General features: G+C 45.6%; 1 protein-coding gene across 8 annotated transcripts in view; it reads right to left on the bottom strand.

Annotated features, from left to right (window-relative positions):
- The window catches only part of ARMC2 (armadillo repeat containing 2), a 110,161-nt gene that overhangs the window by 93,512 nt on the left and 4,552 nt on the right, over positions 1-12,097 (bottom strand). The window contains exon 1 of one of the 8 annotated variants that reach the window (XM_075923086.2): positions 5,614-6,095. The exons of 2 other annotated variants lie outside the window; for them this stretch is intronic. The gene's annotated coding sequence lies outside the window, so the exon portion shown is untranslated. Of the gene's footprint in view, positions 1-2,845; positions 4,214-5,613; positions 6,096-12,097 lie in introns of those variants that run through there. 5 more of the 8 variants (XM_075923083.2, XM_075923082.2, XM_075923087.2 and 2 more) reach the window with 5 other exon arrangements.

The following is a 12,097-nucleotide window of genomic DNA, read 5'->3' as shown; positions in this document are numbered from 1 at the left end:
TGCATTTTGTCCATTTAATAAAATCTTCTTATATAACTTCCAGTTTTATTTTTCTGTCATTTTTATCTCCCAGTCCTTTTCACTTTTAAAGCTGAGGAAAATTATGAGACTAGCCATCCTGAAGAGCAAGCTTATATTTTATATATAAATGGTTGCAACTGTCCTATCTGCCTATATTGATTGTAAACAGGTCATGGTCACTGGTCCGTAAGCTATCACCAACATCCACTCCAATGGTTGATTCCTATTCTTCTGTCAGAGGGTGCGTCTACCCTGCACCAAAGGTCAAAATAAAATGCACAATTTGAGCTATGCAAATTGCATATCTTATTTCAATGTTATTTCGAAATTTGGTGCTGTCTACAGAGCACTTGTTTTTTAATAAATCGCTATTCCGAAACGTTCCTTACTTTTTGTGGAATGAGGTTTAAAGGGATGTTAGAATAGTGAGCCAGTTATATTTTGAAATAACAGCAGGTGGGGAGATGCTTCAATTCCCACTGGTGAACTGAAACAGGTAAACCATTCACATCCCTAGTTCAACCTGTAGCTACCTTGTGTTTGGTCCAATACCCTCCTTGCTAGAAAATTATATTATTTTAATAATGGGAATGTTTTAATATTAGCTGCATGAGGCATCCAGGATATAGCACCTAAATTTAACAGCCCCCATATCAGCTCAATTTCTGTCAACACACTAAGAACCTGCTTGTAAAGAGTAAATCATCTTATTCTCTGGTTCAATTTGGTTTTCTCTAACAGACCCCCATTCTGGGCTTTGTTAATTAACACATTGATCCATATGCATTCAAGATCCATTGATCTGAATTATCAGTAACTCTAAAACAGGTGATTTCTAAGTGCCACACTGCTACACCATTTTTATCCACTGTATTTTCCTTGCACAAGTTACAACAGTGCCCACACAGACACAAACCTGTCCAGTTCTGGAGCCCACAACTCAGTCACACCACCCTCAAAGAACAAACAGACAACAGATGGAAGAAACACAACACTCACCCAGTCCCTAACCCACAAACATAGCTTTCACAATCTGACATCTATTTGCTTCTACTTTTACCTTGCTGAACAGAGTTAATGTGTTTGATCATGGGTAGAGGAGGGTTGGTGTTATATGGATATAGGCAATGGCATTCTATACAATAAAGGGCTTGTCTATATCTCTGGCTAAATATACACTGCTGTGATCAATGCAGTGGTATTGATTTAGCTGGTCTTCATCAGATCTGCTAAATCAATGATGGGAGCAACTGTGCTCCACTTCTCCAAGAAGACAGAAGCTGGTGAGAGAGCGTTTCCATTCAGCAAAGTGTGGTGTAGACACTACTATAAGTCAGCTTAAGTTCTATAGATTTCAATTAGGCCAAATTACAGCTTTAGTGTAGACCAACCTAACGTTTTAAGTAAAGGAGTTCTGTGTTTCAACTACTTCAGAACAGTTTAATGGTTGAAACGACATGTCACTTGGAATGACCTGAGACTTATTTTGTTATGCAGAGCCAGTCAAACTCTAGTTCTGTATTGTAAATAGTGTCTGAATAAAGTTGGGGTGGGAATTTGATGTGGCAACATGTTTCCCTGCAACAAAGCATCAGGTCAGAGAGTTACTTGCACCATCACCTTCAGAACAGTCTGTCAAATAGAGCTGTCATTTGGGGTGAGGAGAAACTTATTTCATTATGTACAGTCAAAACTAAGGATGTAAAACCCATTAAAATAGTTAACTGATTAAACAACTAAAATTATATTGTTTAACTAGTTAACCACTGCAATCCCAGGTGGGGAGGGAGGCACTTGGGCCCACCCCATAGCAACCTCAAGAGGTGTGGGGGCTGCTCTAGCCATGCCAGTTAACTGGATACTGGGAAGCAGGCCATAACCCCAAGACATTAGAGAGATGAGGGCAAGGTAATAGTTATTAGATCAATTTTTCCCTCTCAGCAACTGAAATTTACCCAATAAAAGATATTGCCTCACCAACCTGGTCTCAATTAAGTAATAAGTCATTTAAATGTGTCACAATCAAATGAATTTGGTATAATAAAAAAAATTAATCCCAGTGATACTTTTAAACAATTTTGTCCTTTGAATAAGGAACTGGGCACCATGAATAAGATGATACCATAAGGAGTCAACATCAGCTTCATGAATTCACTCTTTGCTCTATGAGTGGTTCTCAACCTATTTACTACTGGGAGCATCACAGCCTGTAAGGCCCTGAGGATGAATTAGGGTCCACAGTTCGGTGCTGATTGGACTGTAGCCCACAGGCTGAGAATCACTGAATGTTCCACTAAGGTACATAAGAAGGAGAATATTTTGCTTGGTATTCGATGTAAGCATTTGGCAAGATGGTAAATTCTATCCTTTTATACAATTTATGAGTAAGAGTGAATAGACTGGATTCCTTCTTCAATCTTCCTAAGTTGAAGTAAAACTTCCCCCACCGGGCTAGGCTTGGGGCAGAGAGTTGGGGAGGGCTCTGGCCGGGGATGAGGGGCTCAAACTTTGGGGTGCGGCAGACAACCGCTGGACTCAGCACAGACTCTGCATCCCAACACTCGCCCAAGCCCCTGCAGGAGACCACGCCGAGACCCCTGGCGCGAGTGGGGGCCGCCTTGCCCCACAAAAGCGGGGGCGCGGCAATATAAATGCGTCACTAGGGGAGGAACAGCAAACAGCACCCCAGCCCGGGGGCTGACGCTGCCCCTGTCCGGGACGCGGCGGGGGGGGGGGGGGACTCCGCAAGCTGCCCGGAAGGGGGAGGCTGCCCCTGCCCCAACGCGGAGATGCGCCGCGAGGCCCGTTGCCATAACAACCGTACACAGAGCGGCCCTGCCCGGGCTCCAGTCCCCGTCGGGCTGTGAGGAGGCACCTTGTCGGCGGGTCTGTGCGAAGCGGGTCCTCACCGCGGCCAGTCTCTGCCCCGCTGCCGTTAGCGGCGCCGCGCGCCCCGCAACCCGCGGCTCCCGACAAGCCGGCCGGCCGGACGCTCAGTGAGCAGGCGCAGCTAGCTCCCAGCGCATGCGCAGACCTGTCCTCGCCTGCTGCGGTCTTCCAAGAAGCGAGTGGCGGGAAGCGAGGGGAGCGGAGCGGCGTCCCCGGTGTGGGCGGGGGAAGCGGGGCGGCGTGCTGGAGGCGATAGGCTGGTGCTGCCTTTCATCTCACCACGAGCATCAGAGGCGGGGGCTGTATTACTATAAATTTCTGCCCTACCCCCAGGACTGGGGTGGAAGGAAACTTCCCTCCCCCTCAACAGCGCCAAGCAGACACCCTTTGTGCCCAGCTGTCGGCCCGCCATGGCTCTTAAGTGGAACAAGCTGTGGGAGAAGAGCCCCACATGCCAGTCACAGAATGTATTTGTGAAGGAAATTCCGGATGCACCTCAGTTTGTTCCTTTCGGACAAGGAACCTCAGGCCAGAGGGCCGAATGCTGCCTGGACTTATCTGGATCCGGTCCCGAGGTTCAAGCGATGATAATACTTATTCCATTCCATTCCTGTCTTTGGATGATGTTAAGCAGAAGCTACTAAAGGACATTTTTAACTCAGCCCATCCAGATAACTTGCATCCAAAAGTTTTAAAAGAGCTGACTGAGGAGTTCCGGGGACAATTAATGTTAACAGTGGATGGTGATTCTCAATAAAAAGTGGAACACTAGGGAAGAAGCAGAAGACTGGAAGAAAGCTAAAATTGTGCCAAGTTTTAGAAAAGGATAGATGGGATGATCTAGGTAACTAGAAGTCTAATATCGATTCAGGACATTTGTCAGTGAAGCCAAGTCTTTGGCATGAGCTGGTATCTGGTTTGTTAACATGACACTATCCCTCTCACACATGACACTCAAGTCCTTATTAGTGTCATTCCTTTTTCTACACAGACCACTCCCTGCAGGAACAAAGGCTTTCTCCATTGAGCGTGACTGTCAGTTGAAATCCCAATAAAAGGGCTGTGCATAAGCACTGACTCCATAGGTGCTCCAGAAGAAAGTGGGAGGAGCAGTGAAAAAACCCACACTTCTGAGCAATATAGGTATTGATCCATGCAGTGGAATAGACAGCACTATGACAGTGGAAGACAGGCTGTGTCTACACTGGTGCAATCTTGCGCAAAAGCAGTCGCTCTTGCGCAAAAACTTCCTGCCTGTCTACACTGGCCGCATGTTCTTGCGCAAGTAAACTGATGTTCTACTGTATGAAATCAGGGCTTCTTGCGCCAGAACTCTGATGCTCCTGCTCAGGAATAAGCCCTTTTGCGCAACTGTTCCTGCGCAAGAGGCCACTGCAGACAGGCAATATGAATTTCTTGCGCAAGAAAGCCTTATGGTTAAAATGGCCATCAGAGCTTTCTTGCACAAGAGAGCGTCTACACTGGCACGGATGTTCTTGTGCAAAAGCACATGCCAGTGTAGACGCTCTCTTCTGGAAGAGTTTTTACAGAAGAACTCTTCCACAAAAGAGCTTTTGCACAAGAAGCTGCCAGTGTAGCTGTAGCCTTACTGCCCCTTGTGGAGGTAAATTAACTACAGCATGGAGAGAGCTCTCTGCTTTTGTCATAGAGCAGGGTTACTCAACTTTGGAAGCCCATTGGGACCACAATGATACTCACATCACAGGTCAATGGCCACAACTTAAGTGTTGTTTCATATGCATGCAAATATATATGCAAATAGCTTCTTTCACACTGACATGAATACAAAGCAGTTCCCACAATGCCCCAGCACCTCCTCCCTCGAGGCTAGAAACACCAACACCCTGTACCCATCTGTTCCAGCCAGCCCATCAGCTTGTGTCTTTCAATGCTCACCCCACCTGGGAGACACCTCGCCATTGTGGAGCAAGTTCCCAGTGGAGGCCATATTCAAAGGATCCCACCTGCAAGCCACATGTTGAGCCCTGTGTAAACCCAAACTGTACTGCGGGCTGCAAACAAACGGTCTGTGAGCCACATGTAGCCCATGAGCAAAGTGTTGAGTAGCCCTGTCACAGAGCCTCTTTATTGAAGAACTACAGTGCCATAGCTGTATCTAGGGTTGCCAGATGTCCAGTATTCACCCAGACAGTCCAGTATTTTCACCTCCTGTCTGTTAAAAAAAATTCAGAGAATACCAGACACCTAAAATGTCTGGTATTTTCTGATTTTTTCCCCCGGCCAGGAGGTGAAAATTCTGGGCACCTGGCAACCCTACAAACACTCAGCTCCCAGGCTCCCAACACCCCCAGTTCCTGCTTACCTGGTTCTGCAAGGCTTCTGGCACAAAATGGCTGCTGACCCAGGGCCCCCTCCCCTGTTCCTATCCTGGGCACTCACTCTTAAAGGGGACATGCTGTTTTAATGCTGTGGGTTTTTTTGTTCAACAACTTTGGTCTCCGTCCCCCTCCCCCTTTTTCCCCCCTTCAACAGAATTTTTTCCCAGTGTTTTTTTTTTTTTGAGGGGGGGGGAGTTGTTTGGTATTTTTGTTTCAACCATCTGGCAACCCTAGCTGTATCAGTACTGCTGCACCAATAAAGACCTGCTCTACACTAGACCAGGCAGGTCAGCTTAAGGTACACCATCCAGCTATGCAAAATGCACATCTGGATTCAGCTTACCTTAAGCACAGTCCTCCACACCATCTTAATAGGCTGAAGGTTAAAGTGCTCTTCAAGGACTTCCTTAGCCACAAAGCTCTACAACAGGCCAGGGCAAAATACAGCCTGCAGACTGGATCCGGCCTGCCGAGCCACAAGATCTGGCCCCCAGCTTACTCCTCAGCCCCAGGCACCATGCAGAAACGCAACTACAGAGCTCCGTTTCTATTTTTAAACTGGAGTCGGGGAGGAGCCACCCCATCCCTGGCACATTCCCATTGGCCAATTTCTGGCAGAAACCAGCCAATAGGAGCTGCTTACTGGAGTAACAGACAGCCAAGAAGAACCAGGCCCCCTCTCTTTGGCTCAGTTATTCATGAAGCACAGGGCCAGGCAAGCCAGTAGGCTGGGACATATTTTAAGTCTGTAGGCAGGCAAGCTAGTTTGGCAGCTGGCAAGTAAGTCTCTTGGCCACAGCACGCTTCTGGCACCCCAACCCTTTCCTGCCCCAACTCTCTGCCCCTCCCCCTCCCCACTCAACATACCCAGACCCTCTCTCCCCCTCTTACACCCACACTCTCTCCCAGATTGGGCATCCCAGTCTCATGCCCCAGATCACAATCCCCTCCTACCCTAGGTCACATCCCAAACCCCTGCACTCCAGTCCCCTGCCTTAGGTCACAACCGCCTGCTTCATTCTATCTCCCTCCAGACTCCAGTCTTCCTCCTACATCCCAGTCCCTTACCCCAAGCTCCCCTCTGCACCAGACCACGCATCTCCTCTATTCATGGAAGAGTGTGGCCCTTGTCCACTTTCCAAAATCTTGGCGTGGCCCCCTGTCAAAAATTATTACCCACCCCTTCTCTATAATGAGGTTTTTTTATAGTCCTGTGTCTAAATAGTCAAAGTCAGTAGACCTTGTCTTCATCTCCACCCTGGAAGCAATTTGTCCCTCTTTGACTCAGCTATTATGCAGGACACAACAAGCAGGACATAACCTTCAAGACAGTTTTCTAAGGCTAGGTCTACACTACCGCTTTTTCCAATTTATTGTTTGGAAGAGGCTTTTCCAAAATTTGGCCTGTCTACACTGGACCAAATTTCAGAAAATCCCCCGCTTTCAGAAGATCCCTTCATCCTCATGGAAGACAGGGCTTCCAAAAAAGCACGTTTGCACTTCCTCAAAAAAAAGTAGAAGAGCAAACACATTCCCTGGAGGCAGCGAAGTTTATCCCGGAAAAACCCTGCAGTGTAGACATACCCTTGGGCTACGTCTACACTGGCCCCTTTTTCGGAAGGGGCATGTTAATTTTGAAAGTGGGAATAGGGAAATTTAAATAAACATGTCCGCCGCTTTTTTTCCGGCTTGGGGAAAAGCCGGAAAAAAAGCGTCTAGACTGGCCCGATCCTCCGGTTCAAAGTAGGAATAAGAGATCCTCCGGAATAGGGCTTTATTCCGGAGGATTGGGACAGTCTAGATGCTTTTTTTCCGGCTTTTCCCCAAGCCGGAAAAAAAGCGGCGGACATGTTTATTTAAATCCCCCGCGGATTTCCCTATTCCCACTTTCAAAATTAGCATGCCCCTTCCTAAAAAGGGGCCAGTGTAGACGTAGCCTAAGTGAGATACAGTCTTGTGAGTAAATACCTCTAGCATCCCTCCAATCTACAAAAAAGAGCATGTAACATTCATATTCATTCTACACTGCTGCACCAATAGTTGAATCTTTACCTAGTGTATCTTGAGATAACTAGTGTACCTTCATGAACTAAACTAGGGGAACAAGGTAGGCTAGATCTCCCAGAATCACTACTGGAATTTCCATATTGAAAATAGTAAGTCTCAGAAAGAATGTCCCTGCTTAAAACTTTCTGAACAGTCCTGTGGTCTTAAAGAAGCAAGTGCCATGCATCCTTCCTGATCAGCGCATAGTGAAGCATCTCCAGTGAGCCACTGATGGTTGTATGACCAAAGCAAAATAACCTTTTACATGGATGCACAATGTGACAACGTGAACTAGGATCAAAATAGGGATATTGCCTATGCCTCACCACAGTTTAGGAACCCCACTGCTGGAAATCCATCCACTATGTCCTTCACATTGCCAGGAGTCACGGTCATATGTAGCAAGAGTTAATTAATGGCCTCAGATGCTTTCATGACATGCTCCCCACGGTGGATTTTACAACTCCAGAATGATTTCCCACGGATGAGTAGCAATCGAGCATTGAAATATTCCTGAGTGAAATTGCCATATGCAGTATCAGTGCAGCTTTTAATCTGGTTTCTCTGCACTAGAAAGCTGGAGCAGGTGTGACACACAGGTCCAGAAATGTGGGCTTTCACATCCAAAAGTTCTTCAGCCACTGCTTGTCATCCCAAACATGTATTATGATGCAATCCCACCTGCCAGAGCTTGTTTCTTGGGCCTTCCACCTTCCGCAGCCATTTTGTGAATGCCACCAACAACTTGAATGGTGGTTTTTTGTTGGGATTTTTTTGTGGTCTCTCACGAAACTGTTGAAGAAATCATCATGTCGCAGTATTTTCTATGGGTCTGAAGATACAAGAGAATTATGTATCCTGTATGCAACATTAGTAAGAATAATGCAGAGTACCGTAGTCTTCATACTTCTGTCAAATGTTTCTGAATGAGATTATGGAACTTTAAATATGACAAGGTAAAGAAGGGCAAGTACACAAAGCGTATCAAGGTAAAAAAAATAGAAAAATATGAAGGAAATTGTAACATAGCAAGAAGAAAAAGGAAAACAAATATGAAATGGCATAAGGGTTAATTCTTTTTTAAATGGCATCCATCCTAAAGATTTTTTTTATATAATCAAATTTGCTTAGAACATATGGTTTCAGTTTTTGCCAGCAGATGAATCCAACCCACTCATTCTGTTAGTGTTGATCTATTATTCACTTTTGTAATGCTAGTCACCAGAGTGTTCACTGAAGATTGACATACATGAGGGGAAAATACTTGCACACATCAGAGCAGCTATTTTTAGTAGCCATATCAAGTGGAATGGATAAATAAAGTAACCCACCATGATGATTATTTTTGGTAAAACTGATATATAATATCAAGAGAAGTTATAGTATTCAGAGATTATATAGGGAAGAATTAGCTGCCTTTTGAGAAGTTATCTCTAACTTTCCTAGCTTTTTTTAGGCAAAAATGTTGAAATGAATATATAGGCAGCACCAAGAATTACTTATAAATTATACATAATTATAAATTCCTGCTTGGTGAGGTTCAAAATATAATAGGGAAGTAAGAGCTGCCAGATGTCATGAAATGTTAATAGCCCATGTTACATGAAGAAAGGCCTAAAAATAGCCCAGCCCTAAAAGTAGTAAGATTTTCTGTTGCATTTAAAGAGTACTTATGATGGAAAGTGGATTATGTACAAAGTGATATAACAACATGATATACTATACTTCAGCGTCAACAATATAAGCCATTCTTAACACCTACAAGAGAATGTTTTGCTTGTGAAGGTAGCCCTAGAAATGAAAGCTGCTTTATGTATTCACAACAATAGGCACAGATTGGTACTGATAGTGCCAGCTGCTGCCCTAACCTGATTCAAAAAGGATTATACCTACAAGTGAGAGGTAGTACAGTCTCCATACCCTTTGAATCTTTGAGGTTTTTAATAAGACTGCCATGAAGGCCTGTGTGATGCCTATCCACTTTTTAATCTGTTCAGTATACATATTGTACTTACTACTCTACTGGCACCATACAACTGAAACTTGCTTTCTGTGTAACATTGATTTAAAATGGTGATCTAGTCATTTACATGTTAAAGGAATGTTATGCAGGACAGGTCAACAAAGAAATATTCATGATTGTTAATTTTCACTGGTTTATTAAGAATAAGGCCAGTAAGGAAAGAAATTAGCATTAAGTGTATTTGAGCATCACAAAAGTAAATATAAAAAACAACAGTCTAGTAGCACCTTAAAGACTAACAAAACATGGGATTTCGTGGGCACAACCCACTTCTTCAGATGACAGGAGTCTTAGAAGTCCAGATCCAAGAATAAATAAGGGGAGGGAGGTAAGGAGAAGGAAAAAAATGTAGGGGAGGAAGAAAAAAAGAGTGCAGTAGCACCTTAAAGACTAACAAAACATGTAGAAGGTAGCATGAGCTTTTGTGGACACAACCCACTTCTTCAGATGACAGGAGTGTTGGAAGTCCAGATCCAAGAATAAATAAGGGAAGTGGGGGGGGGAGGGAGAAGCTTCAGAGGGATAGACGAATTAGTCTGTAACAGGAAAAACTTAAAAAAACAACAAATAGTCCAGTTGATTTTTAGTTTTTCCTGTTACAGACTGTGAGGGGGGGGGTCCCTCGTAAAGTGTCCGATCCCCTTTGCTTTTTCTACCCACGAACCCACAATATGGCCCCAGCCGTGGGGCCAACTTGTATTCCTGGTGGCAGGGCCGGCTTTAGGCTGATTCGCCCAATTCCCCTGAATTGGGCCCTGCGCCCTAAAGCCGGAAGTGTGCTGGTGTGCTGGGCACGCTGCAGGAGAAGGCGTCGGCCCCGAAGGAGGAGTGCAGCGGCTTCTCTGCACCGCAGGAGGGGTGAGTCGAGCGCAGGGGCCTCCCTGCACTGTGGGAGGGGGAGTCGACCCCGGGGTTTGGCGGGAAGGCGGGACTCTGCTCTGTAGCTGGGGATTTAAAGGGGCTGTGACTCTTTTTGCGTGCTGTTTTTTTTTGCTCAACAAAAAATCTTGGCTGCTGTCAAAATTGTTTGAATTGGGCCCCACACTTCCTAAAGCCAGCCCTGCCTGGTGGTGTATAACCCTGAGTGGGGTGTGAGGGGGGCCTCACACGAGGACCTGTTACAGGAGGAGTAACGGTAGTTCGAATTAGGATCTTTAATTAGGATCTTTAATTTGAACTACCTACTCCGTGCCGCGTGCAGCCTTCAACTAGCCGTGGGCACGGAGTTCAGACTAAGAGGGATTTAAAAATGATGGCGCCGGGGAACATGCAAATGAAGCCCGGGATATTTAAATCCCGGGCTTCATTTGCAACTCTGCTTGCCCTAATTACCCTACCTAGCTCGAACTAACAAGCTAGTGTAGACGTACCCTCACTCTTTGGGTCAGCTACAAAATTATGAATCCCCTCTTCTTCAGGCTCTTTTATCTTTTCTTCAAGCCTCTCCAAATGGACTCTTTCCCTAGGTCATAGAATCATAGAGCTGGAAGAGACCTCAGGAGGTCATCAAGTCCAGCCTCCTGCCCAAGGCAGGACCAATCCCAACTAAATCAATTCCAACTAAATCAAGCGAGACTTAAACACCTCTAGGGATGGAGATTACACCACCCTCTTAGGTAACCCATTCCAGTAGTTCACCACCCTCCTAGTGAGATAGTTTTTCCTAATATCCAACCTAGACCTCTCCCAGTGTAACTTGAGACCATTGTTCCTTGTTCTGCCATCCGTCATTACTGTGAACAGCCTTCCTCCATCCTCTTTGGAACCTCCCTTCAGGAAGTTGAAGGCTGCTATCAAATCCCCACTCACTCTTCTTTTCTGCAGACTGAACAAACTCAAATCCCTCAGTCCCTCCTAGGTCATGCGCTCCAGTCCCCTAATCGTTTTGGCTGCCCTCTGCTGGACCTTCTCCAATGCATCCACATCCTTTCTATAGTGGGGGGCCCAGACCTGGACACAATATTCCAGATGTGGCCTCACCAGAGCCGAATAAAGGGTAATAATCACTTCTCTGGATCTGCTGGCAATGCTCCTCCTAATGCACCCTAATATGCCATTAGCCTTCTTGGCTACAAGGGCACACTATTGACTCATATCCAGCTTCTCATCCACTGTAATCCCCAGATCCTTTTCTGCAGAACTGCTACTTATCCATTCAGTCCCCAGCCTGTAACAATGCTTGGGATTCTTCTGTCCCAAGTGCAGGACTCTACACTAGTCCTTGTTGAACCTCATCAGATTTCTTTTGGCCCAATCCTCTAATCTGTCCAGGTCACTCTGAACCCTATCCCTGCCCTCCAGCATATCTACCTCTCCCCCCAGCTTAATGTCATCTGCGAACTTGCTGAGGGTGCAATCCATCCCCTCATCCAGGTAATTAATAAAGATGTTGAATAAAATCGGTCCAAGAACAGATCCTTGGGGCACTCTGCTAGAAACCGACCGCCAACCTGACATTGAGCCGTTGATCAGTACCCGTTGGGCCTGACAGTCTAGCCAGCTTTCTATCTATCTTACAGTCCATTTATCCAATCCATATTCCCTTAACTTGCTGGCAAGAATATTGTGGGAGACCGTATCAAAAGCTTTGCTAAAGTCAAGGTATATCACATCCACTGACTTTACCGTATCCTCAGAGCCAATTACCTCATCATAGAAGCTAATCAGATTGGTCAGGCAAAACTTGCCCTTCGTGAATCCATGTTGACTGTTCCTGATCACTTTTCCCTCTTCCAAGCGCTTCAAAATGGATTCCTTT

This window comes from Pelodiscus sinensis, chromosome 3 (assembly GCF_052426305.1).
Source record: "Pelodiscus sinensis isolate ZL-2025 chromosome 3, ASM5242630v1, whole genome shotgun sequence".
Classification (NCBI taxonomy): domain Eukaryota; kingdom Metazoa; phylum Chordata; order Testudines; family Trionychidae; genus Pelodiscus; species Pelodiscus sinensis.
The sequence above is the reverse complement of the archived record's forward strand: the minus strand, read 5'-3'. Positions and strand labels throughout refer to the sequence as shown.